This window comes from Aythya ferina (assembly GCF_964211825.1).
Source record: "Aythya ferina genome assembly, chromosome: 25".
NCBI lineage: Eukaryota > Metazoa > Chordata > Aves > Anseriformes > Anatidae > Aythya > Aythya ferina.
The window spans coordinates 3,334,513-3,361,894 of NC_140323.1; the positions used below are offsets into that span (position 1 = coordinate 3,334,513).

Consider the following 27,382-nt stretch of genomic DNA (forward strand, 5'->3'; position numbering starts at 1 on the left):
GTTCCGGGGGACGTGGAAATTGGCTTGTTTACTCAAATTTGGCAGCAGCGAGCTGTCAGCCCTGTGAGGAGGCACTGAAGGACTTCCTTGAAGTGAAGAGTTGCTGCTCAGCAACTTTGCAGAGCCCATATTTTGGACGGAAAAATGAGGTCCCAGTTGGTACAGCTCATCTCAGCCGCAGCCCGTGCATTTCTTCCTGCTGATCCTCCCGTAGCTGTCTCCAGCCTGCACTCAAGACTCACCAGTGCCAGCACAGATCAAGGTGAAAGGTTGTATAAATTCCTGCTCGGAGCTGAAAACGCCTTGATTTTTTAATTTTGTCCTGGGACTCGTTCAGGAAAAACGTCAAAGCCTTCTGCTCAGTTATTTGTGCTGATCTAAAAATAACTTTGGGGGCCCCACCGTAACTGAATGCGCTCCCTTGAAAACAGAGCAGTATGCAGATTCCCATGTGCTGGTTCTCTCTAGATTTCTGGCAGCCAGAAACCCAAGTCATCAGAAGCTAGAAAACTATTACTCTTTGTGGTGTCACCCTTCCTGATAGAAATTAGTGGGTCTATTGGAACACAGCAAGTGGCAGCTCAAGCGCAGGGAGGAATGTCTTGCTTTATTTCCAGCTGGACATCCCCAAGCCTTTAGTCAGAGCCTCCGATGCAGTATTTGTCACTGTTGATGGCTTAACACCAGCGTAAAGAAAAAACACTCCTCAGTGAGGGAGCTGCTCTCTGCACTGTCTTTTTCTTCTAGTAATTGAGCAAAAAACAAACGAGGAGTTTAGGCAGCACCTTGAGAGCTCAGGTGCTGTGTGCTCAAGCCAGTCATGGGTGAGTGCACCTGGGTGAATTTATATTATCAGAGAGGGTGATGCTCTTGTCCTCCAGGTCCTTCACCTGTGGGGTGTGTCTCATCCTTGGGAACTGTAGTGTGTTATGCTCCCAAAAATCTATTTGTGACCTGTTTCTTCATCAGGTCTCTGTGATGACTTGGAAGAGATTTTTGGTGGGATGCCCAGATAACCAATTTTACACGTGTGCCTGTATTCTTATCCCTTATTCTTGCCATGGTGGTGATATCTGCTGGTATGAAATGTCATTTGCTATTGCCAGAGACAATTTCTGACAGTATTTTAACTTCCTAAACTTTGTTAAGTGGAGCATTGCTCCTAAAATAGCACCTCTTCTCCTTTCTGGCAAGATAGTCCTATCACCCTGAGGTACTCAGTGCACTACAGGTTGGATCAATGGGCAATTGTTCCAGAAACACATTGAACATGCCCTGTCTGGGGGTCTTTTTGTTATTTTTATTATTATTTTTAAGCATTTAACAACCCCCCTGGAGATTTGAGAAAAAAAAAAAAAATAGAATAAGAAAACAAAAGTTCTATCACAACTTTTGTTAAGGGCAGAGAAATCATTTCCCAGCCTGCTCTACTCCTCCTTCGCAGCCCCAGAAAGGTTTTACGAGCTAAAGCAATTCATCTCTCAGGAGGTGCTCGAGAGGAAAAGGGAGACCACGAAACCAGGGCCATATTTCCATCTGGTGTAAAACAGCAGCGTTACAGCCGGTGGAGGCTGAATGCTTCCCCCCAGCCACGGCCCGGGCTGCCTGACCCCGCTCCGTGCAAACCTCTCACATCAACATCAGGGAGCTGGCACCTGGCTCCTCGCCGTGGTGACCGTTCCTGGGGACCGAATACATCTTGATTCCATATTTTGATTTTACAGGCCCCGCACAATAATCACCTCTTAATTCACCCTCCCACCCTCCTGCCTCTCTTCTCTTTCTGCTGAGGAACAGCAGACGGGAGATTTCATGTGCCATAAATATTTAGATTGTGCCTGTGTGTTTATAACACTTGCCGAGAGTGTAACTGGAGCAGCTCACACTCGGCAGCAACACCTGATGCTGGGGAAAAGTTTTCCATCACCTCATATGGACCAAACAGCCGCACGCCGCGAGCAGAACACGCACCGGGGACCAGTAGCCGTGTCGTCCCTGCCCTTTTCTCCCCCTGCCACGCTGGTGAATAATAACAACAATAACAATACGAACATGCTCTCATGTCCCTGCGGAGCTGCTGCTCGAAAGGACGCTGGAAAAAAAAGCTGTGGTTGTGATTGAATGGAAACTTCCCTGCAGCATCACCCTGGGTATGCAGCACAGGGGAAGCACGTCTCCTGTAGGACCTGTAGGTTCTAGACCACAGACCTTATGGAGCAGGGGATCCACGGGGCTTGTAATGTGTCTCAACTCCTCCTATGCAGCCCAAAAGTCTTTGTTAAGTGTGGCACAGCTGCATTTAGGAAGATGGACTACCCAGTGCAGCTTTTTGATAGCAGTGTAGACCTCAGGAAAAGGCCAGCAAAGCCGACCCTTATCTGGGAGCACAGGAGCAGCCTGGCCAAGGTCTTGGCCCCTTTCCACGGTGCTCGAATCAGCCAGGCTGGGCTTCTTGCCCTGCTTTAGGGGGAATGGGCAGCTGGGCAGCCCAACCTCTTCAGCCCTCCCCGCTGGAGCAGCAGGGCTGTGCTGGCCGCAGCCCCGCAGCCTCGCTGGCTTGCACCCAGCGGTCAGCCCTGTGCTTTCCAGAGCATCAGGTCTCTTAAGTGTTATGGAATTTTTTGTGCTTTAATAAATGTGTTTTTGCTAATGTTTCTTCAGGGGAAAATATTTTTCTTTTGTTTCTCTGCGTAGCCTCTTTAGGACTTTCTGGGGAAGTGAAGCCAATAGTACTAGCTTTGGCTCCTTTTCTTCCCTCTCCTCTGCTTTTTTTCTCACTTTTTTGGAGAGGAAATAAATCTCTGTTTTTAGTCCCTTCCCGTGCTCCTATTCCACTTACCTGCTGGGTTCTCTCTTCTGTGGCTTTGGAAACAGGAGTAATGACTCACTCACAAACTTAGGAAGGATTTTCCTCTCCAGGCAGGCGATTTGCTGCTTGTCTTCTGTGGGCATTACTCAAACCTTTTTCCTGGAGGCTTTAGGACTTGCCATGGTCAGAGGTAAGACACTACAACAGAAGGGTTGTAGGTGATCTCTAGTTTGGGTTTTTTAAAGGCAGGTTGTTACCACCAAGGGCGAATTTTGAACTTGGTGCAGTGAGGACTGGACTTAGGAAGGAAAAACTAGAGAGAGACAACCCTTCCTCATCTTGTTTTAGAATCAGTGGATGGAAAGGAAACATAAACTCAATTTTATGTGGATTATAAGGCACCTATAAAGAGAGTCATATGAACTGAGACACTTGGCTCTGTTACCCTAATGATACCTATGGAACAATATGTGAAACCTATTACACTATTCTGGATATATGTGTATATATATATATTTATATATATGTACGGAGAATGAGAGAGAGAGACGAAATATGGGGCCTTTATTTTTATTGGCTTCTGCAAAGAATAAATTACACAGCAAGGGCAAGGTTAAATTATTGTAAATGTCTGTATGAAAGGCATCACTTAATTATTAACAGCCTGCTACAAATAAAAGGTACATATGCTAAAATGGCCTGACCTGCTGGATTGTGGGTTTTTGTTTAAAATTGTTGGTGAGGCCCACAGCTGACTTGTTCTCTGTCAGGCAGGCTGGAAAAAGAGGCAGGGTAAGATTTCATTGCAGAATGGCTTATATCCCTCTCTACCAGATGTCAAGTGAATGCCTAGAAAATGGGTAAGGGGAAGGTGGGGCCTTTCTGAAAGCAGGGAGAAACCACAGAAAGGAATACAGGACGTGTAAAACCACCTGGATGGATGGGGGAAGAGGGAAACTCCAGGCGGTGACCAGTATTACTCACTGCAAAGCATGTCTTGCAGTTTCTCTGCCTTAAAACTTGCATACAAAAGAGTAAGTCCACAAAGGATACAAGTTTCTTGCAGTTGAGCTCTTCACTTTTCCCAGCTGGGAAGAGGTTGGAACCCCTTTAAAGAGGTCCTGAGCCCCCGTGTCCCGTGGATCTGCTCTGCGTATTGCCAGCATTGCGAGCTGTGCAACGAGCAATAAACTTGGTGCTCCATTTGTGTGCTTAGGCAATCTTTGGATATACACACAACACTGCTTTATCTTAGTTTTTATTTCAATAGTATCTCTGTGAACAAATAGCACCATAGGGCAGAGCCATCTTCCCCGAGAGACTCCCCTCCAACAACAGCCCGGGCTGACTGAGGTCCAGGAGAATCCTATCAAATGCAGCCCAAATGTCTGAGCAAAGCATTGTCTTCCTATTTGCATCCACACTTAAATTTGCAGAGCTTTTCAATCCTGCCCCTGGAGGCCTTCACCCGAGGAGTCTGCAAAAGGTAACTCAAAGAGAAAACCATCTCAGGATGGGATTTCCAGAGGGAAACTTGGAGGCTTCAACAGGTTGGAAAAAAAAAAAAAAAAAAAAAAAAAAAGGCTAAAAACCCACTAGTCTACATGAATGAAAGAACTCAGTGGAAAGCTCTCCCTTTCACTCCCTTGCAAGATTAAAACTGCTTTTGGCAAAGCAGGAGACGTCTCCGTGATTTCACATTCAGCTGTGGGGCCAGACGGAATTCCTCGGAGCTCTGGGCTGACCTCCTGCACGCCGCTGGCCAGGGATTTCCACCTCCGCTCCGAGCAGTCCCTGGTGGAGCTGGGACGTTGTCTCTGCGGGAGAGGCATCCCGTCGTGCTGCAGGGATCACAAACAACTGGGGAATTCGCTGCCTCTCCCCGCCCTGGTAAGCTCTTCCAAGGGCTGGATGTGCCAGCAACGCCATTTGCTCATATGGAAAAACAGGATGACTAAGAAAATACTCAGTGTGAGCTTGGTCCTGATGGATTTTAATGCAGTTTGGCACATGAGGGGAAGGGAAGAAGAGGAGGAGCCTAAACCATCACTATCCAATGTTCCCAATGCCCATCTGTAAGTGCAAAGCCTCCTTACCCTTGTCTTTAGCACTTAGGTTTAGGAAAGCCACCTCACCTGTTACTATACTATGCTTTTACGGTGGCCTTTTATCTGCTGTCTTCTGTGCCAGTAAGACATATCCCCAAAATGTCCATCTCCTCCATATTACTCAAATTCCCACCAGGGGCTGCATCTCTGCTTCCTGCTTTGTCTCCATCTGTTTGACAGTACTCTGCAGGAACATCCAGGGCTGCTCAGCATGTGCTGCTTGGCCTTCTTCTTACTCCACGGCTCAGGTTCATGCAGAAGGTGTTTATAATTGCTCCAGAAAAGTTGAGTTTCGATGCACTTTTTCATCACATCAGACTTTGCTTCTGCGTGAAGGTTTGCAAATGCAAGCCTTGAGTGGCTGGGGAAATTTCAAGCCTAGGTGAAGACTGGTTGGATGGAATTAGTGACGGATAAAGTCTGTTCTGCGTCCTTCGTTAGGCCCTATCTCTCTATTTCACCTCGGTGAGAGTCTGATCTTTTCCCTTAAGGCCTTTGATGACAGTGGGAGCAAGAAAACACTTAACCCAAGGCTTCTTTTAGTTCTGGTCACATATGAAAGAAGAGCAGAGCGCTTTCGCTTCAGTTGCAGACAGGAACAGAAATCCTCGCTGAGAAAACCCGACTCCACAGGAGGCACGTCTCAGAACAAGGGAGAAGCGTGTCGTGGCCACGCAAGCCAACAGTAGCACAGGCTGCTACAGACCCCATGGGCTGCTGAGAATCTCTATCATTCACATCTCGTGAACTGGCTTGGCGCATCTCCAGAGGACATTGGCAGCTGTTCAAGGCCCTGCAAGGTGCTGAACATGCAGAAGTTCCCCTTGTCTCCAACGTGTGCTTGCGCACGGGGATGGATTACCTGAGTTCGCCGGCGTGAGGGGGATTGGGATTTGGCTGGGCTCGTGCCTGTCAGTGGTGAAGGCTTTGTAACAGGGCTTTCCACTTCGCCTGTGAACTGCAGCTGCTTCTCCAAATGCAGTAGTGTCCTGTGGGTTACAGCAGCCGCTTGTACCCTAATGTTGCATGGCTGCAGCTGGGGCAGGTGTCAGGGCTGTGGATGAGATGGATGCACGTGAGGACAGGAACGAAGAAATGCTGAAAGCCCACTGTGTTGGTACCACAACGGAGAGGGAGAGTGGGCCATGGTGATGCTGCTGGTTGGGGATAAATGATAAAGGGTAACTGATGTGGTTTGAGCTCTGCACGCTGTCACAGGGTGCGCGATTTTTAGCTGGGGTTGTGTATAGGTGGGAAGGGCCGACTGGGGAGCAGGAGCAGGAGAACTGAAGGAGCTGGGGGCAAGCAGTGGCCATGAGATGCAAGCAGGGTGTGAAGGAGCCCTGGGGGTGCAGGACCATTTCCTAGGGGTGAGAGCGGGGCAGGAAGGGGGGCACAGGGTGTGGGATCGCCCCAGCCCACGAGCGTGCTCTTAGCACGTGTGTTCACGCACGTGGTTCGCTCAATTGGTCCTGAAAGGAGCTGCGACTGGGGATAAAATGTCATGGTAGCAGCCAGTGGCTATAAAACCCTGGGTCTAAACGAAAGGGAAAAAGTGACAAGGGGAAAAGCAAGGTCGGCCCCACCTTGCAGGGTCTGCTCTGGAATGTGTTTGCACTCCAGGGTGTGCAGTGCCTGAGAGTGCGTTAGCAGCAGTGTTGAGTTAGTAATACGAACCCTATACAAATACCTCCGGGGCAGACAGGTCCATTTCAGGCTGTGTTTATTTAATAAAGAGCCAGTGAAGTAACTGCAATTTCATTGTCAATTTACTAATGCGTTACAGTTATGTTTCTTAACCTCATTGTTTGGGCTCAGGAGCTTGCAGTGCCTGGCCAAAACTTTCCTTTTTTCTCCCCCTTGTTCCCCCCCTCAAGTGTAAAACACGTTTTATTATGACTAGAATGTCTTCTATTTATCAAAAGCTGGGATTAAAACCCTCAACTCCCCCCTTCCATGCACATATCCAACTTGGCAACAGGTCGGTTTATTAACCTCCTAAAAGCCTCACTCGCTTGCTCGCCTTTTTCTATTTTTTCTTTTTTTAAAGAAAAAATACATGCATTTGCGCGCACACTCACACACATTCACACACATATATTTTTAAAGTTCATCTGGGAAGAATACAATGGAAACTCTGGCTGGAAAGAGATTGAGCTGTGCGTCTTTGTGGTCTGGGAAGTCTGACTTCGGCCTCCTACTCTTTTGGATGGAAATCTGGGTTTCAAACACGCTTGCACGTTCTCAATAAAAAAGAAAAAAAAAATAGAAAAGAAAAAAAAAAACTTCCCGAATGCTGGATTGAAAAGAGGAATGAGCTTTTGGGTAAAGGTGGAGAAAGGTTGCTGGAGTGGCTGCTGCGGAGCTGGTTTGGGCTCAGCAGGTCCCTCCTGCGGGGGGGGGAGAGGAGGAAGAGGAGGGAGAGGAGGGCGGGTTGCCTTCAGCTGAGCTTTGGTGCATCCCCTGGTCCCACCCAGGCTTATTTTCCCAGCACATCCCCACAGGAGAGGACTTTCCGCCTCTCAAAGCTGTGAGAAGAGCCTTGGTCCAGCGGGTCTGACATCAGGAAAAGGAAACTAAAGCTTTTTTGTTTGCTTTCCACGACAGCTCCTCTTGCAGCGGGTTTGGTGGCCGGGCTGCACATGGGAAGCATGGCCAGGTTTTCAGCTCAGTTTTTTCATTTTTCACGGCCCCACCAAAGGCTCCATCACACCACCAGATGAACTTGCTCTGAAACTACCCCAGTACGCGTTTGCATGCAGGCAGGTTTTTGATTTCAATCCATTGGTTTGTCACCAAAAGATTTAGGTAGATGGTGTTACGCTGGAAGGAAACAGAAGGTGAGAACCCATGGGAATGGTTGGAGAGCTGCGATGATCAGTGAGAAATGCCCTCGGTCCCGTTGCTTTCCCCTCCATCCAGGGGACACACACACCTTTGGACTGTTCTCCAGCCATGGTCCTTGTGTCCCAGCCCTTGTCTAAGATTTGTCCTCATCTCTGCCACTGCTGGGCAGCTCTGGCTTCACCTGCAGGTGGAGGTTGATAGTGACAAAGTGACACTGAGAGAGGGAAGAGATGGGATGTAGGAGCAGGACATGGGTCCCTTCTAGCATTCCCACCCAGGCAATATTTTTTTCTTTGCACTACTGAAATATTTCTTACCCCACCATCGACAGGGATTGGTTTTGGGGAGTGTCTGTGTGTGCATGAGCATCGTCATACCTATCAACAGGACAGATGGCATTCAGCAGGCGAAGCTCATCCTGTCCCCATTTATTTACCTACCCTTCACATTGCCCCAAAGCAGCAACTCTCGCTTGGGGTTTTGCATCCAGCCCAGAACATTTTGCTCAATTAAACACAATGTTCCCGGTGCTGTGCCTTGCAGACAGCCATCCGCGTGCTAACATCTGGGCTGATGCCTCTACCAGGAGGTTTTTTTGTCTCTCCTGCTCCTGCCCAGCAGCTTGGCGGGGCCTTTCCCCGCATCTCCCTTTGAACATCTCCGAAGTCCCAGATGCTCCACGGGCAGCCCTAGCACCCTGCCCTGCCCTGCCTTCGAGGATGCATGCTGGCTGCTGCGTGAAGGGGTCCGATTTTAGCCCTTTGTGCCCCTTCGGCAGCCAGGCCCCTCCGCAACACAAGCGGCCAAATTGTGACAAATGGTGACAAATTCCATGGGCTGGCTTCAGGGTGGGGGGCTGAGGACCAACCCTCTAGGAGGAGGCTCCTTCCTCCAGCAAATTCGGGCTGGAAAGGCAGCCGGACTTGTTCAGTAATTAGAAGGAAGATTTTGGCTAATCTCCCTCTAAATGAGGGTCTAATTCCGAGAGCAGGGGCTTGTCAGCTGCTTGTTAACAGCCTCCAGGACCCCCGCTCATTATTTTAGGAGCGTTTTCAGTTGGGCCTTTTTAGTTCGGAACAGGAGCATAAACTTTGCCTAAACGTGGGCCGGTGTCTGTTCGCGCTGGCCGTGTTAATAACACGCTGCTTAAATCAGATGGTTCGAGAAAGAAATACAGCAGCAGTGGTAGTGAGGAGGGGGGACATTTAATATTGAATTTGCCTTTTTTTTTTTTTTTTTTTTTTTAAATGTGGAAACTTTTAGACACAATCCCGGCCCTGTGTTTAAGTCATTAAAACATCTTTAAGCATTTTCTGGTTTTAGTTTTCTTAGCAGCAGTCCTTTTCCTGGAATGTATTTTATTTTTCTTTTAAGTTGATGAAAAAAAAAAAAAAAGAAAAAAAAAAAACGCCCCTTGCATTTCCAGGCGATTTTTTAAGGGGAGTGAGGAGAGGGAGGGCGAGGGGAGGCGGAGGAGGTTGTGAGATGAGGAAAGTGAGAGAACAGGGCCCTTTCTGTGTTTTATTTCTAATCCGCAGGAATCCATTTTAGCCTTTTATGGCTGTTGCACTTGCTGACAGGATTTACATTCTCCGTATGTTATCTGAAACATCACAATCTGCGGCTGTGGGATTGTTTCATGCCTGGGTTAAAAACACGCCAGCGCTTCTGGGAGGCTACGGGGAGGCAGGCAGGGAGCAAGGCAAGAGCAGGGAGGAGAAGAGAAAGCTTTTTTAAAAAGGAAAGAAAGGGGGGGGGGGGAAAAAGAGCTAAGCACTTTGCAGGAGCTGCTGTTGGCAGAGTTCATGCCCCAGACAAACTGATGTTTAAGTGAACCAGGGAGGGTATTACGATCCCTTTGATTCCAGCAGTGTTGGAGCATGGATCTGGTCTAGGAAAGCAGCTATGGAAAGAAACACCCTGCTCCGACCCTCCAAAGTCCTCCCGTGCCGGGTGCCTTTTGGGTGTACTGCTACCAGCAGCGCTCCGTGCCGGGCTGGTGCGGATAAAAGGGTGGCTGGATGCGGCTTTGGGAGCTCCTTGAAAAAACCCTGATTTTTAAGGGCCTCTTTGGAAGAAACCAGCGATGTTGCCATTAAAAATTCAGACATTTTCAGGTGGTGCTTGAGAAAAGAGTAAACAGTGCGAATGCGACTCTGTTTTCCAACAGCTACAAACGTTGCGGTGCCAATCCAGGAGGATCCATCAAAGCACCCTGTGTTTTCAGAGCGCGCCGAGCCTCTGTCATCTCAAACACACATCCCTCGATCTGTCTTAGCCTGGATACCCCAAAAAAATCGCTCGTTTCTTTGTAGTCTGGGCTGTTCTCCTCTGACTGTGCTGGTTCTGCAGTACACTCGGCTATTCCCCACGAAGGTAGTGGGTTGTGCCTCTGCATGCACAAGAAGGTGCCATGCTGCATAGTTGGATTTCTGATCATGACCAAACTCTAAGCTCTTAAGGTAGAGACTTCAGGTTTTTAATAACTCACGGGAGAACCCAGGGAAAATATAAGTTTTATGGAGTCTAGAGAATATTTTTAAAAGATTTAGATGTCTGGAAAAAGTGTCTTAGGAGGTTTAAGTGCTTTTCAGTGGAAAAAAGATATATTAACAAATATTCTTGTTTCTTTGTTAGTCCCTTCCGGAGCAGAACAGCAGCCACGTGTGCTGGGGTCTGTGATCAGGAGGCCGAGGGCCAAATCCCGAGTTGGTGCAAGGCAGCACAGCCCCACGTGGGGTGGGCTGGAGCTCGGTCTGATGTGTTTTACAGGGCGAGAACACCGTGATCACTTTGAGAGATCATTATTTTGGGGGTGGCCTAAAGCTCCGTGGGTTGTAAAAAGCTCCGTGTTTGATGCAATGTGTAGTCAGCAACATTAGCTAAGAGCCTAATGCCATTTTATCCATTTATTCTGTCCCATTTTATCCATTTCATGGCATTCAAGTCCTGCTCTGCAGGAGGTGCTGGGAGTGCATCATGGCTGGGCATCAGCTGCGGGGTCCTACAGAGGCAGGAGGTGATTCCAGGTTGGTCTGTGCTACCCAAGCCCTGCACGTGTGGATGTTTCCAGCGCTGTGCATCACACTCCAGGCACCTTGCTGAGCACGTTTGGTGCACACTCCGACGTGTGCCTGCTTGCACGTGCCCGCAGCACCACGTGAGGAGCGTGCAGGGGCCACGCTTACATGCGTGCGTGTTGCCAGCATCGTCCCCACGAACCCCTTCCTCATCATAAGCTCAATCCGGAGCTCAGCTCCAGTCTCCGTACCACCCAGCACCCCTGCCCGTGCCAATCCTGCCCTGTCTGGGCACGATGGAGCTGGTGTGGTTACTGCAGCCCGCAGCAGAGCCCCTGCCCCGCAGCCCAGCACCAGCAGGACCCACGGCCCCCACCACCCTCCCGTCTCCCCTCGGCCGGAGGGAATCAGGTTACGTTCCCCATCCCTGCGAGTGAAAGAACCCACCTGTGTCTGCGGGGCCTGTTTTGGATTCCTGGGAAACTTTAACCTCTATTAATACTACTAAATTATTTCTTCATATGGCAAAGTACTTATGTAAACCGATCTCCTCCTGCCTTCCCCTCCTGACTCGGAGGAGGCAGGCACTCCACTCTCGCTCAGATGGATCTACCTGCTCTCGGGGGGCTTTCAAACCCTCCACATTCCTCCGCGGCACTGCTTTTTGTTGCAGGAGGACGTGCGCTTGCTGGAAGCGAGCACGTGATGGGAAAGGGGGGAGAGAAAGGAGAAGGAAGGGAGGAGTGAGATCACCCAAATAATTGGCTCGGAGGCCTCTGGAGCAGCAGCAGGTTGCGGCGTACATTTGTCTGTCTCTCCGTCAAGTTTTCCTGAGCCGGTGTCTGCCTCGGACCTCCCCAGAGCTGGAGTAAATTAGGAGTAGGCTCGCTGGGGTCAAGTGGGCTTAGTTGTCATTTACACCGACACCTCTTTATATATCACACCAGCTTCCAGTGCTGCCAGACTGGTGTGATGGGACCTTGGTGGAAATGAGAACCAGGCCCGGGAGGCTGTTTGTACCAGTGGCAGCACCAGATATTCCCAGCCACGAGCATTCAGAAATTGTGAGATCATGGGATTGTCCCAAAATTCTTCAGATTTAAACATTTTTCTTTCATTCTTATTTATTTATTTATTTATTTATTTATTGGTCTTAAGGCTTCTGTCTTTTGGCCGCAAGGGCTAAAAATGTTCTTTTTTTAATGTGAAGAACTGAATGAACGATAAATGTCTCATGAAATCACGGGACTCCAGCAGATGGGGCTCAAAGAAAAGAATGCCAAAAAAGCTACAAACTGACGGTGCTGCTCGGTGCCACTCCGGGCAGAATCGTGCCTTCCCCACAGGTTTCACTGGGTGGTTTTGCTTTTCTTCTGGCTGTCACCTGGATGATAGATCTTAGCTTTCAGGTTTGTTCAACTCAGTTTGTTTGCTCCTAGGTCTTCACTGAAGCAAACAGTCCTGAGACCCAGAAACGGGTCCTGGCTCCAGCTACTGGGCATCCAAATTGGCCTTTAACCTGGTGGAAAGCCCCCAGTCACAAATAATCCAGTACCCTCACAAAAGACATCGGCTTTTCAAACCCAATAGCAGAACAGGCTGGAAAAATGAGGGAAAAAAATCTGCAAAGTTTTAACCCTGTGCTCCCCCAACAGGTGTTTTGTTTGGCTTGTTTTTACAGCCAGAGCTGGGATTTGAAATTCCACCCAAGTTTGGAAATTCAAAACCCATTTTCCACTTCTGCAGCCACCCTTTCTGCAAAGCGAATGAGAAGGGACTGGTGAAAACCTTTTACTTCAGATTTGCACCAGGACAGAAGTCAGCCTGTGGGCAGCTCGTACAGTCCATCTGAGAAGAGTTAAACTTCTGCACCCCTATAATTCTGCTGCGTAGGATTTTCTGTCCACGCTGCCATTAAATTAACCTTGTGCAAGGCAACTGGCACAGTGTGTGTTAAAGTAATGCTAGAAAACAAGGCTTCTCTCTTAGCCTCCACAATGTGTGGTCACATGCAGTAATGCAAAATCAGTACGAGAATATGGGATTGTAAGTAGGAAAGTCAGCTGTGTTGTCTGGGTTTGGCCTGCTCTTTGGCACCAGCCAGAAGGAGCTCATTGCCAGTGTCCACAGGCTTTAGGGCGACAGGAAAAATCTGATCTCTGCACCATATTTTAGTAATGCAAAGAGCTGGGTGAGTGCTTTTATTTTGGTTTGTATGCCCCATTTCAATTGAATGCAAAAAAAAAAAAAGGTGCTCAAACCAGAGCCACTCTGTCTTCTGCATTTTTTTTCCCTCTGAATCAACTAAATCATTGTCTGTTCCCACGTTCAGTCTCCTACCAACAACTCTTTGGTCAGTGGAGAGGAAAGGTGATGAAAATGGTCCATGCATTATCCAGTTACCATGCTGTAATCAATGCATCTCATCCTCCACTGGCTCCCTAGGCTGACCGAGCGCACAAAGGGCAGTAAATTTCTGAGAGGGCTGGAGCAACACGAGGCACCAGCATCCTTACAGATGGGAAACAAAGACCAAGAGTGACCAAATCACCTTAGGTCTGCTACAAACTCAGGTAAAAATGATGGAAGCTGAAAGCCTTTAACCTGGGCACAAGCCAAGTGCTCATCTTTTGAGGGCAGTGTCTTTATTAAACAACACCTGCCGTGATGGGTTTTGCTGGTGTCCTTTCCTGAGTTAGCACTTTCCTCCTTCAAGCTCTGACTACAACAGGTAACAGGTTTCTGCTGTATCTGTGAGATGACACCATGCAAATGGGCTGGATCCAAGTGTCCATGCTGTCCTGCAGGGCAGAAGGTGTTTATTTGGGTCCCCACCTGTGACTTCTCCCAGTGCTGGAACCAGCCACCCTGGGAGCCAGTGAGGCACCCCAAAACCTCATGGGTTTAGGATCGAGGCTGCCTTTCTGGAAGGGGCATTTTACCCAGCACAGGGCATTGGGTTAAGTCTGGACAAACCGAGACACAGGAATTACCGAGTAAAATGTCCTGGCCTGTCTTCTCCAGGAGGTCATCTAGATGATCTGTTTGTCTCTTCTGGCCTTTCAATCTACTAATCTATTTTCCCTTCCAGGAAATATAACTATATTCTGAGAACAACAGCCCCTTAGGAAAAAAAATAAATAAGGAAGGAGAGCATGCCTTTGAAAAACAACAGCAAAGAAAAAAACCTTTCAACTATAAAATAAACTAAGGTACAAGATGCAATTAACAATGCACAAACAGCAGAGCCTGGAATGTAAATTGTATTTAAATAGGGCTGTGAAGAATGTTTCAGTCCCCTAAATGGCTTCTCTCTCCTGCTGCCTTGAACCTCCAATCAAGCCCTGCCTGGGAGTAATTTGGTGCTGGAAATTGTTGCCACACGAACAGCTGAAGGCTGGCAGGGTCACCGGCCCCCCATGTCACACCCTGTCATTTTAGATTAAGATATGCAAAGGCGACACGGCTGCGAACTTTCCCTTTGCTGCCGTGGCTGTGTCCATCCCCTCGGCTGTAATGAGAGGAAGGCGTAATTGGAGTCAACTGCTTGATTATGATAATTGCTACTGTCTGGGGGAAGAAACATTTGAGTCCTGGAGCTTGATCCGTGCTGCACCTTTGGGGTGATTGCTGTCTGTTTGCCAGCAGATGGGCCTGGCAGAAAGCATCCTTTTTGGCCCCACTTTGGCCCCTTGACCTCAGCTTGACCACTTGTTGGCTCCACGATTGCAGGCAGGGTCACGGGGTTTTCTGGCTCTTCTCTGCTTCCCACCAGAGGATTTGTCCTGAAGGATTTATCCCCTAAGAGGGAAAGGGCCTTTTGAAAATTTATCCCCAGCTCTTCGCGGCAACACAACTGGGAGATGAGGAGCCGTATATTTTCCACCGGGATATTTATCGCTGTTCATTGTATGTCCCGGCAACAGTCGGTAGGAAATACCTCCAGGAAGCTGGGCTGGTCAATCTGTTCCACCCTGCCTGCCTTCATTTTCTGAGAGCAGAGACGGTCCCGGAGGTCAGGGCACGGCGATGGGGGCAAGGAGGTGGCTGCTCGATTTTTGGAGCTTCCAGCAAACCCTAATGCAGTCTTCCCCAAGCTACTTCATCCATCTCTTTGCATCCATGCCCCTTTGAGAAGAGGAGATGGCTCCTTCTCGGCACCAGTTTGTTTGTCAGGGCTGTTAAACGGTCCTGAGATCCTGCGATATCGACGGGAGGATCTCGCAGTTAGGGTGTGAACCCAGGGGAAGCGCTGTGCTGCTCCCGGATCCACCGCAGGCTCGGGCAAGTCTCTGAGGCTGGGAGCCTCGGAGCGATTTGCAGTTTCAGTGGGAGTTAAACACTTAAATATCCCCGGGAAGCTTGGCCACAAGCTCCATGTGCAGTGATTTCCCCTCCACCGGTAACCCTGGCTGGCACTGGTGTGAGCACAGAGGCACGTAAAAGCCCTGGGCCTGAGATCACACAAATAAAATTAAGGTGGCGAGAGGCGTATTGTTAATTCATGGCTATTATTTATTAATATCAACCTCAGGTGCAAAGCTCAACTCTAGCTGTGAAGCAACGAGCACAGCCTGAGCAACAATAATAAATAACCAACAGAGTAATTGGATAATTGTTTCCTTGGTATCTTAAAAGTTTAACAAGATTTTTTTATTTTTTTTTTTTTTCAAATGTTCACATTCAAGAGCATGGAGGGGAAAGCACGGTTTGCAATAAAGGACGAGATGTAAAAAAATTCATTAAAATTTGAAAAAAATTGGAGCCACAGGTGATGCTGTGGGTTTTCATTTCTCCTCCTAACCATGGGGTTTTGACCTGCTGATGGCCAGCTGTGAGGGGCCAGGGCTTTTGGAGCTTCTTGGCAGAGGCAGATAGTTCTCTTGCTCGGGTAAGTTTAGAAAATGAGCTTGTTTGGATGGATATGATTTTTTTCTTTGTTATTAATGAGGTGTCTCTCTGCAGGGTCCTGGTGGGCTCTGTATTAGCAAGCAGATCTTTCCGACTGTATCAGGCTGGTTATCCCGAGCGTGGCGTGCAGCCCTTGTATTTTAGGGTCAGGCAGAGAGGGATCCTCGTGCAGTTTGATAAGAGACGAAGAAGTTTAAGCTGCTTTACAGGGTAGATTAAGAACCCCTGTAGGCTGTAGCTACACAACAGTGTTAGTCTAACAGCGCAGAGATCTCTGAGCAAAGGTGTAGCTGTTATGCTAAAGGAACTGTCTGGATTTTGTTAACAAATAATCTGCTAACATGTTGTTAAGAACTGAGTGCTCTAAATAACTCTGTGACTGCTGTCAAAGCAGCCCCCTTTTTCTTAGGCCTTAAGTGAGGAAATAAAAAAACAAAACAACTGCCTGGGCTCCCCCGTGATAAAGCCAGAGACTGAAATCCAAAAGTTTCTTGCACTGGAGCGTACTTTGTGCACCTAACACCCACCCGAAGGTCCAGACCCATGGCTTAGCCTGCCTTCTGCTCAGCAGTTACTTTCCCAAAAATAGTTAAGCCACAGTGTGAACATAAATAAGCTGTGAACTCCAGCTAATGTCTGTGCAGGCAGGGAAGGCAGAAACTTTCTGGCCTGTACGAACGCCGGGGATTGCTCCTAGCATGTCTGAAGGCTCGTGTGCATCCTAGGAAACTTCTTGCCAGGTCTAGCCTATTCATACGAGATCAAAGTCGAGGCAGGCTTCAGTTAGAGCTCACACCCTTTCCTCCCGAAAAGATTCACGTGTTGTTACTCATTTACTACTACAGACTTTTTTTTTTTTTTTTTTTTACATCGCTGTGAAACGTGGACGGCCACTGCCAGCCTGGGCTCTGGCTGTCGGCGCTGCGATCTGCATCACGGCCAGCCCCAGGTGCTCCTGTGCTTGTGGCACTTACACAATGCTTCAGGACCCCGGGGCTTGGGTCTGTGACACTACTGACTCTTAATTTATGGGATAACCAATCCCTTGGGAGAGTTTCGTCCTGATCTCCATTAGTTAGAGATTGCTTTACCCATCCATAAGCTTTCTTAAACTTTATCACTACGATTCCGGATATAATTTATTTACATTTGTCTCTTCTTTTCACTTTGTTTTTTCTAACCCTACCTCACTCTGGCCCCAGGAATGTTTTGGGGAATCGGCAGAATAAGGTCTGGAGGTGAATTCTCCCTTCGTGTGTAAATACAGATCCTTCTGACAGTTTTGTTTTATTTCACCGAAAATTGCCAAAATACACTCAGAGCCTGTTCTCTCACTACATTTTCATTTTAAATAGGAAATGCCAAAGGCAGCTGACAAAAAAACCTCTTCTCATATAATTCCAACTTTATTTTACCAAATCCTGAGGGCTCCTTTGCTGCCAGCAGCTCCACCTCTTTCATCCAGGAGCTGGTGACACCGCCGTCGCTGCTTTGATGGCACTGCAGGTGTGGGTTTAGCAGCAGGACGTGGAAACGAAGCCCTGGGGACCGAGCATCCTGCCAGACCCCGAGGCAAGGCTGCAAAACCCCCGGCTGTATTTCACAGGGAGCTGCTAAGAAGCTGCTTTGTCCCTCAAGGAGCTTTTGGAGACCTTGCTGGAGGTTCCTTCTGCGGTGCCAGGGAGAAGAGCCCGTCTGTAGGAAGCTCCCGATACCACTTTTGCCATTTCGTTGTGGGCACGGGGACCACCAGCACCCTCTCGGCCGAGGACTGACCTTCGGGACCCCTCGCGTGTGCCGGGCGGCCGCGTCCCCTCATGCTGCACATCATGCAAATAAAGCTGTGACCTCCAGCAAGAGGCAGGTCACAGCACCGGGCACTCCGGAGCGTGGTGGCCACGGTGGGATGGATGCAGAACTCAGTCATTCCTCACCACCACCACGGGGAACAGGAGACTGAAAAACGTTACCTGGATGTTAGTAAAAGATCTGCTTTTTCTGAACTTTCTCTATTTTTAAGTGCTGAACTTTTTTTTTTTTTTTTTTTTTTTAAAGTGCTGAACTTCCTCTATTTTTAAGTAATTTTCTCTGTATTTAAGCGCTAAAGCAAACCGTGGGCTTCAGGCTGTTACGTCTCTTCTGTCTCTGATCACAAGGCAAACGTAAAGAAGGTTTTCATAAGCCTTTAGCACTCAGAAAATATTGCCGTGCTTCCCCCATGTTCCAGGAGGAGTGAGGAGGACCCTGCCTGGTGGGACCATCCTCTTCCTCAGCCCAGCTCAGCTCCGAGGCCGAGTCTCACGGGGAGCGGAGCAGCATCCCTTTGGGCAGCTGCTTTGGGAAGCCTGGTCCAGCAGCTCTGCCCTCAGCTGCAGGGTGATTCTGAGGCAAATGAGCTCTCAGCGCCCATTTCCCTTTGAGGATGGAGGTGAAGATGTGAAACACTTGAAGCTGGGTGAAAGCAAATTGCTGCATAAAAGCAGTTTTTCACTGCTGCCCTGGGGCAAGCGGGGAGATGGGCTCTGTATCACCGTCCAGTTTCTTCCTCTGCACCTACTGCAAAGTCTAAGCTGGGGGAATCGGGTGTTCTCTGTTAATTAAAATGCTCAGGAGGAGAGTTGAGTTTGCTGTTACCTGAGCATTTCACGGCTGAGCTCTGCGGTGCCAGCAGCGGGCTGGGCACGGTGGGGCTGTGGCCATGCAGGAGGCACGGCTTCACTGCAGGCAGGCACTAAGCCCAGGCACTTTAGAGGAGCTTTGCCTAAATCCTGGTCAGAGGTGGACACCGAGCTTCCCCAGCCAGCTGCGAGGTGCTCACCAGAGCCTCTTACTGCTGCTGCCTGGGTGTTTTACCACCGCCAGTTCCTGCAGTTAATAGGGAAGGGACAGGAGATGAAGGCGGTGATGGGGGAAAATGTGTGATGGGGGGAGTATGTACAGAGCCTGGCTGTCCTGAGTCCCCAAGTCCCCAGCTGGGTTCTGTCCTGAGCCCAGTACGCTGTCCTGCCTCTCCCAGAGCCCAGGACAGGAGCAGCAGTGCCTCCATCTCCCCTGGCCTCCAAGGCATGCCTGGCACAAAGGGACTGGTGCCGGGGGTCAGATGTCTTCTGAACATCAGATGAAGAAGCAGAGGGATGCATTAAAAAAAAAAAAAAAAAAAAAAAAAAAAAAAGGAGGTGGGGGCAAAAAAAGAAACAGTAAACGCATCAAATAATAATAAAAACCCACCCTTTTCTTTGAGCCTGAATGTATGCTGGTGCAGTGCTTAGGGGATTAATCTCTTAAAAAATAAGTGCCATGTGAGTAGACAGGCAGTGATTAAGGTTTTAACTGATCAGTCTGCGTCTGACAGTGAACCAGCTATTATCTTAACGGAATCAAACGAACATTCAGAGCCTCCGCTCAGCCCCAAACATGAAAGGAGATGTCATCTGCTGGCAGTTGGCAAGCCGCAGGGGAAGGGAGAGAGAGAAAGAAGGAGGGAAGGAAAGCAAAACATGGGTGAGAAAAAGGAGGAGAGAGGCACAGGCAGAGAAAGGAGCAGGGAGGAGGAGTGGGAAAGGGTGGAAGAGTAAATAAAAGGAGGTGGCCCAGAGAAAAGGGAAGGTAAAAGGAAGAGCGAGCAGCAGAGGCTTGGAGGAGTACGTGCCTGCTCTCCTCTTACATTTCTTCCCTTCCTGCTCTCCTGCACGGTTTGGGAGCTGTTCCCTGGGTGAGCTGGGCCTTCAGCAGCCCTCTCCAGCTCTTGCCCTGGCTTTTCCCACACTGGCTGTCACGCTGGCTGCCAAGGTCTCCTCTGAACCAGGGAGGTCTAGCACTCTTGAACCTGAGGTCAAAAACAAGAGGGAGGAAAAGAATGGCCTTCAGGCCAGAGGAAGAAACCAGGGCAACCAGGCTCTTAACGTGATAAAAGGGCTTTATCTCAAAGCACTTAAACAAAACACACAAGCCGGAGAGAAGAGGTTTTCTTGTCAAGTATCCGCCAGGGCCATCGGGGAAATTGCAAATCCCCGCAGGACAGAGGGGCTCTGTCTGAGCACTGCAGACCCCGAGCTGGGGCCGTGCAGGTGATGGGTGCTGGGGAGGGGAGGGCAGGGGGGGATTTACCTTGGCCAGAGGCCGGCAGCCAGAGCAGAAGCAGGAATTCCTGGGAGCTGCTGAGCCTCAGAGCGGAGCAGCCTGGAAGCAAGCGGTTATTAAAGAAAACATCAAGGGCACGGGGAGCAGGCCTGGAGAGAGGGGCAGGAGGGAAGAGGAGACGAGGAGACGTCCAGGAGCGGGTGGACACGGTCCCGTTCCCTCCCTTTTGGGGAGTTAGTGTAAATTAGTGTCATCGGTGGATTGATGCAGTTTACAGGAGCAAAATCAGGAGCCAGGCTGGCCTGGGGGGCAGAGCATCTTCCCCTGGGAGACTGAAGTGGGGCAGCTGCAGTTTGCAGGGCAGGGTTTGCAGGCTGCAGGAGGGAGATGCTGCCTGGCAGTGTTTGCGTGGTCAGCTCAGCATCCAGGTGGACAGCAGGATTTATGGCTATAGGGCAGGGAAGTAGCTTGGGCTGGAGGAGGACTGGAGATGAGGATGAATGGCTTGATAGCCCAGGGGGCTGCCGTGAGCAGAGCAGGGCAGCAAGGCTGGGAGATGGCTGAGACCAAAAAGCTGAGTGGGTAGGCTATGGATTCAGGGGCTTGCTGGCCTCTTGTGGGACATTACAGGCAGGATTATGCCATGGAGAGAGAGGGAAGGTCTCTGGGCTGCAGATCCCCTCCCCAGCTGATCGACTCTCCCCGAGGGGCTAAGGCAGCTCTGATCCTGGTGCCCTGCTCTACACAGACGGGCTCTTTGCTCTACCTGATCTTCTCCCTCATCCCTTTGTGCCCCAGCCCCATCCCTCCCCATTTCCCACTGAGAGACGTGATGCTGGGTGCCAGAAATCCCCACTTTTGGGGGAGGCATCCTGCCCTGGCCGAGGGTGCTGCTGCCCATCTGGCTGCCAGGCTCCACTCCTCATCCTGTGAGCTTTGGCCGGGGCCACATCCTCAGCCCTACACTTACAGGGCCGCGTGGGGCCCCTATGGAGCCTGGTGGCCCTGCTGTCCATTCCCTTTATATCCCTTTTGTCCCAGGCCCATGCTGCCCACAGGACGAGGACCTGTCCAGGGAGTCCCAGCACGTTGAGATCCTCGTGGAGCCACCCCGCCATGAATTTCCCTCAGTGCAGACACCGCTGCCAGGCTGTTATTCCTCCGTGCTCTCCCTCCTGACTCCATCTGTCTGCATGGTGCTACCGCTCCATGCCAAGAGGGCTACGGGACCGCCAGGGTCACGGCTGCCCCATTACGGGGCGAGATTTATCATTGGCAGGTGTGCTGCGGGATGGTATATTATCCAGGATTATGAACTGTAACAGGATAATCTCTCTAATGTAATTCAAGCTCTCGACATGGCTTATGGCTCCTTAATGTACCTCAGACTGAAGAATTACAAGAACATTTTCCCCCCTCCCTACCTTGTCAGCTCCTAAATGATTTAGGCAATCGCCTGAAGCCAGATCTTGGCCTCCAGTCATAACTCAGAGCAGTTCAGTAAATATGATGGGGAAGGAGTTTTCCTGGCTTTGCTCTTTCTTCCTTCCACCGCGCTCAGCTCCTAGCCAGGAGCGAGCAGGGGGCCGGGGCACCCAGCCTTGCCCTCACCCCCCTGTTATCCTTCAGTGGGCGCCCTCTGCTCCTCTCCTGGAGCTTTTGGGACGACTTGCTGCCCTGTGAACCCTTGGGAGCAGGACACACGGGGTCCCAGGCAGGAAAGCAGTGCCTGTGGGAGCATCTCCCCATGACGTCCCCTTGCCTGTGCCCGGGACGTGGCACCAAGCCACCTGCAGCAGCCAAAGGCACCTTCCCAAAGTCCCCACAATGTCCCTGAGAGATGAGACCCTCCTCTGTGTGCACTGACAGGGTAAGATCTCTGCTACCACCAGCAAGACAGATCTGCAGCCACCTGAAGGAGGGTTTCCTTTTTTTTTTTTTTTCCCCCTTCCTGAAAGCTTCTCCAAGACACAGCCTCATAAATCTCACCTCCCAAATCCCTCAGGCGGCCCTGTATCTGCATCCATCTTCCTCTCTTTCCCCCCCTGCCAGGCACTGGGAGGCAGGCAAGAGCCCGAGGTGGGAGGCAGGAGCCTGGCCCTTGTGTCCCTGCTGTGCCAGGCGCCTGCTGCGACCCTGGTGACATTGAGCAGTGCCACCAAGCCTCTGCCTCCTGCTGGGGGGTCTCCCGGTGGGGACAGCGTGGCCGAGAGGGGCTGTCCTGGATCTTCCTTTAATTCCTAGCATCCAGCCTCTCTCTTTAGGATGTCTGAACTTGGGGAGCTCCCTGCTGGATTCCCCTTTGCTGCAAGTCACCCAGCGGAGGCAGGTTGTTGCGTGGGTGTCCAGGCTTGCTCTGTGCCCTCCCACGAAGCCAAGAGGAAGCTTTCCCATCTTTCATATCATTGCCTTTTAATTCTGCCTCTGTGTTCACTGCTTTGACCCTTCTGGTGGGGTTTGTGGTGCTGATTTTAAGTGGAGACAGACTCAATGCCCTGGAGGAGGCCTGAGATGTAAAGACAGCTCCGGGAAGGGCGCCTCCATCTCCCCAATATTCCTGGCCGGGGCTGCAGGTGCTGCACCAAGGAGGTGGGGAGCAGCAGGAAGGAAAGCAAAAGAGGGGAAAAAAGCAGAGATTAAGAACAGGAACTGCAGGGACACAGCTTCCACCCGGCAACTGACTTAAAATAAACATCAGATATGCAGAGCGGGACGGGAACCCGCCGCAGCTTGGAAAAAAAGCTGATGCTGGAAAAAAATATATATATATATCCTTTAGTGTTACCAGTTCTAGGCCAAACACGGCCTCGTTACCTGTTGCTAAAGTGAGTGTGGCAGATGTGTGAAGTGCAAGTGATGGCTGGAGGGGAAGGAGAAGGGGAACATGCAAAAAAGGAGGAAGGGGGAGACGGGAATAAGGCGCAGGGGGAGTGGGTAGAGATGCAGCATCGAGCTGGTGAGCAAGGGGGTAGCTGAGCTGCTCCTGGGGGCAAAGGCAGGGATTTCCCAGCAGGAACATCCCAACCTGGTCCCTGGGGTCCTGCCCAGAGCCTCTATGAGGCCGACGGGGTCTGCAGAGACCCAGCTCAGTGCACGGGGTGCGCGATGTGCAGGCTCCTGGAGAGATGGAAAGCAAAGGAGCAAAAGAGAGAAGGAAGGAGATGTGCTTCAGCAGGAACTGGTCGTGTTGGCTCCGTGACTCCTCCAGAGGACACATCCAGGGGCCATGGGTAACAGAGCAGAGGAGACCCGAGGAGAGGCAGCAAGAAGTCCGAGGGTCCTCTGGAAATGCAGAGGCTGAGCACTTCGTGCCGAAGCGTGACGCCCTTCCTGAGCCCCAGCCCGCGGGCAGGGCACCAGCCGGGAGCTCCAGGCAGCTGTATTTACTGTTGCTATTTGTTGTCGCCCTGGCAGCCTCCGCAATGTGAATTTTCTGTGTCACTGGCTGAGAGGATTCCAGGCAGGTTTTTGATAATGTGGTGTTTTTTTGTTTTTTTTTTTTTTTTTTTTGGAAATTGGGGAGGGAGAGGGGGAAAGAAGCCACGGGCTAGAAAACTGCTCAGGCCAGAGCTTTTAACTCCTTCCCCACCAAGTGCATTTGGCTGGAGCTTGTGGGTGAAGCAGTGGAGTTTTGCTGGGATCTGGAAATTACAACAGCTGGGGAAAAGGGGTTGGTGTGCGGGCCAAGCAGGTACCAGCACCAGCTGAGGTGGCTTTGGGCCAGTTCTGTCAAACCTGGCACTTCCACTGTGCTGCCCTTCACGGAGATGCCAGCCCATCCCTTAGCTCCCTGCATCAAGACATCAACCCCCAGCCGTCCTTCTCCCCCTGATGTCCCCCTGTACCCACCCCCAAATCCCTTAACCTCAGGGCACGTGCACAATGAATCACCCCGTGCCTCAGTTTCCCCTCCTGGAAGAGGGCGGAGAGCTCAGAAAACAGTGCCCAGCCGGTGCCACCGCTCCTTGGGTGCCACCTTTACCCAGGCAGGTCCTCGCCTGGCCAGGCAGCGTCCCCCCAGTCCATAACCCGAGGCTTTTGCCACTTGAAAGCCAGACGGGCTTGCGGCGGGTTTGATCTCGCCATAAGCAAACTCAAAAGCCAAGTGTAATCTTCTCCTCCTTTGTTTTCGGGCAAACAGAGCAGCAGCATCTGTCCCCTCCCTCCACTGCTGCCAGATCTCTCAGCGTGCGGGGAAAGCCAGCACCAGAATCTGTTGTTTCTTCCTTTCTTTCTTTCTTTTTTTTTTTCTCCTTTTCTTTTTTGTCTGGTTTGCGCTTTGGGTAATTAGTGTATCACGGAGAGATAGTGTTGTGGGACAGGAAGGAAAAGCTGTTTATACAGTGAAGTAACTGGCAAAGCATCTTCAGACCTGTCTCTGCTTCCCAGGTGGCACCTCCGGCTTAACCGCTGCCGTGCTGTGACACAGAGGGGGGATCGCTGCCAGCCTTCCCCTTCTCCTCCCCAGCCACCCCTGTGGTTAACCCCTCACTCACCCTCCCAGAGGATAAAGAGGGAATTTCCTTCTTTTCTGGCACCGAATATCTAAGTACGCATTGCCAGAGGAGGGGGCAGCGCCTCCAGGACCGTGCGTGGAACAAATCTGGGGGTTTTCAGCCCCGTGGGGTTTGGTTTGGCAGCCAGCAGTGATCCTCTGGGGTGCCCGTGGCCATCCTCAGCCCCTTTAGGAGTGGGGAAACTGAGGCACCAGCTCGTGGAGGCTCACACAGCAGAGCGGTGCCAGGCACCGGGTCCAGCACACCTCCCCTGCCAGCTCTGAGGTTTAACATCCCCCAGACCACATCAGACGCTGCCGGTCACCTTTGCTTTCCCAGCCGGCAGCCCCATGGATTTAACACTTCTTACACCCGGGCGGGAGCGGCTGCAAGAGCTGACCTGATTGACACTTGATTGACAGAGCCAATTAGCCAAACTAAGCCAGCTGCATTCAGCTCGGGCCTCCAGAAGGCTGGGGGGAGGAGGGGAGAAGCAGAGGGGAGGCCAGAATCCAATTCCTCTCCCATCAGGCGTGATTGCTGTTTTTGTTTTATTCTCAGTCTTTTTTTTTTTTTTTTTTTTTTCGGTTTTTTTTTTTAGATGTCTCCGAGATGCCACATCTCGTTTCCTGGATGCCATTCAAACGGCGCTCACCAGCTTCCCATTCGCTTGTCAGGGAGTGCGAGGGGGTTGTCATCACCTGGGCACGTCCTCCCAGCCCTGGGATTTCCCCAGGTAAAACAGGGAACTCCTCGTGCCCTAGCACGTTCCAGATGCACGCGTGATTCAGGGACGAGGTGCAGCCCGGGCATGGGGATGCTGCAGGAGGATGTGAGGTGCAGGCAGGGTGGGATGGCCGCAGAGGTGGGCAGGGAGCTGCTGGGGCTTTCTTTTCTCTTCTGCTTGCCCCCTCGGCGTGGGGAGTTGGTGGCAGCTTGAGAAGAACCAGGTCAAGGAGGCTCGGTGGGGAGAAGGGAGGCCGGGAACACGCAGTCACAATAAGGACAGGCCGTGCATGGAGTTTGTCTCTCCGGAGATCTGCGTTTCTTCTTTCTCAATGTTTTTTGACTCATTTCCTCAGCTCGCAGTCAGATATTTACTTAACCTTGCAACTGCGCTGCGCCGGGAACGCCAAGTTTGGGGGCTGCAAGCACTCTCCCTGCTGCCGTGTTTATACATGGGGGCTCACACGCTCTGCACACACGCACGCGCGGGCACGAGCAGCCCTCGGACACACACAAATGCTTGTGCACGGGGACACAGCTCACTCCCTGCTCACGGCAGGGCTCCAGTGGCAGCGGGGCACCGCTGCCTGCCAGCATTTGAGCATCCATCACGCTCCGTCCGGGCACAGGCGGTGCCGTGACAGACCCGCCGTGCATGCCGCAGACAGATTTGCCCGTGCCAAGCACGCACGGTGCAGGAGACAGATCTCCGTGCGTGTTTCATGCGGCTGGACCTGAAGCCTTGCATACCCGTCAGGTGTACCGTGCACGGAAATGATCACAGGCTGGCTGCACGTGTTTTTATCCAAGCACGGAGCAGGCAATGCATGGATTGAGGTCTCTCTGTTGTGCTGCGGGCATGTCCAAGCACCACGGACACTGCGAAGTGAAGGAGCCCGCTCCAGGGGTCACGCTTTTGCCAAGAGCCTTGGTGGGGTGGGCAAGGCATGTCTGTGGCCTGTTGTTCAGGCCTCTCTTCCTTCCCAGATGTTTTTCCCAGCCAGCTCAGATGTTGCCGTACTCCCTCAAAGGCCGCCTTGTGCTGGCTGTTTGGGACCCAAAGCCTCTTTTATGGGTGTAGAGTCAGCCCTTGGTGACCACCGCCAAGGTCTGGACGGCTCCCAAAGCCTTTACAGATTGTGACCACTGTTGAAAGGGTTCATTTCTTCCCCTAATGAGATGCAGCCCTCGCTGGGGGCACCGCAGCATCTGTTTAGCAGCTCGTAGCAACCCGGCACAACAACTCGGGCCGGGGATAGAGGGGAAAGCAGTTTTCAGCCAGGCCAGGAGGTTTGCATGACTCTTCCTGCAACACTTCCCGAGCTTCTGCAACAGCCGGAGCCAAGAGATCCCATCCAAGCAGCAATACTTGGACGGGGTCAGCGCAGACGGGGAGGAGAAAGCCGCGGCGAGCGCAGGGCTTGCCCGGTCCCTGGGGCCCGGCTGGAGGGCAGCGGGGCCGGCCCTGACTCAGAGGAGAGCGTCCAGCTCCATCACCCAGCTTCCTGCAGAGCCGCTTGCTCAACCCCAGCAGCTTTCACCTGCCCCGGCCGAGAGCAAACAGCTGAAATCTCCTGGACGGGGGCCACGAGCGCGTCGCGCAGCCTGCCCCGCGTGCCAGGGAGCCTGCTCCTGCTGATGGCAGGGGCTCCCCGAGGGCAAACAGCGGGCAGGAGCCACCAGCAGGCAAGGGGAGCCCTGGAGAGCACTAAGGTCTCTCTCCTGTGTGTCTTGGGCTGGGAGAGCTGAGCACAAAGCCCCCTGCGCAATGCCACCAAGACACAAACTCCCCGGGAGCCTTCCCGCAGGCAGGTTGTGCCCCAGCTAAGCGCACATGAAAAAGCCATTCCAGGAGCCACTCGAAATAACAGCCTCTCACTCTTACATGTGTGCACACAGTCAGGGTGTCAAGTGATTTCAAATCGGCCAAGAAAGGTCCGATCAGCGCTGGGTGAATGGAAAGAATCCGGCTGACTTAGTGAGCTTTGGATCCAGCCCGGAGTTATTAGGAAGTAGCTATCAAGCCTTGAAGCAGGCAGCTGAGAGAAGTGAAACTCTACCCAGGTGTTAAAGATCCTTAAACAGGGAAGGAATTTTTCTTCCCCTTGGCCCTGGAACAACAACAATAACGGTGATTTTTTTTTTTATTTTTATTTTTTTTTAAAGCCGATTTCTGAAGAAAGCAGGCAGCCAATTATCATCGGGGTCGTTATCTGAAGCTGTTTGCAGGCGGGAGCGGTGGCTTTGCCAAGGGATGGCACCCTCCAGCCTCTGCCAGCAACCCTTACGAGTGCAGCCCTGGTTTCTGCCAGGCTCTGGTCCTGTGGGGCACTTCCAGCACCGAGCTGCTGAATGCACCGCGCAGGCAGGGGTTTGCCAAGGGGA

General features: G+C 51.2%; 1 long non-coding RNA gene across 1 annotated transcript; it reads left to right on the forward strand.

Annotated features, from left to right (window-relative positions):
* Positions 1–2,891: 2,891 nt before the first annotated feature.
* LOC311423516 lies at positions 2,892–27,382 on the forward strand. The gene is made up of 3 exons (XR_014685734.1): positions 2,892–2,999; positions 24,873–25,007; positions 27,164–27,382. It is a non-coding gene; the product is annotated as an uncharacterized lncRNA (long non-coding RNA).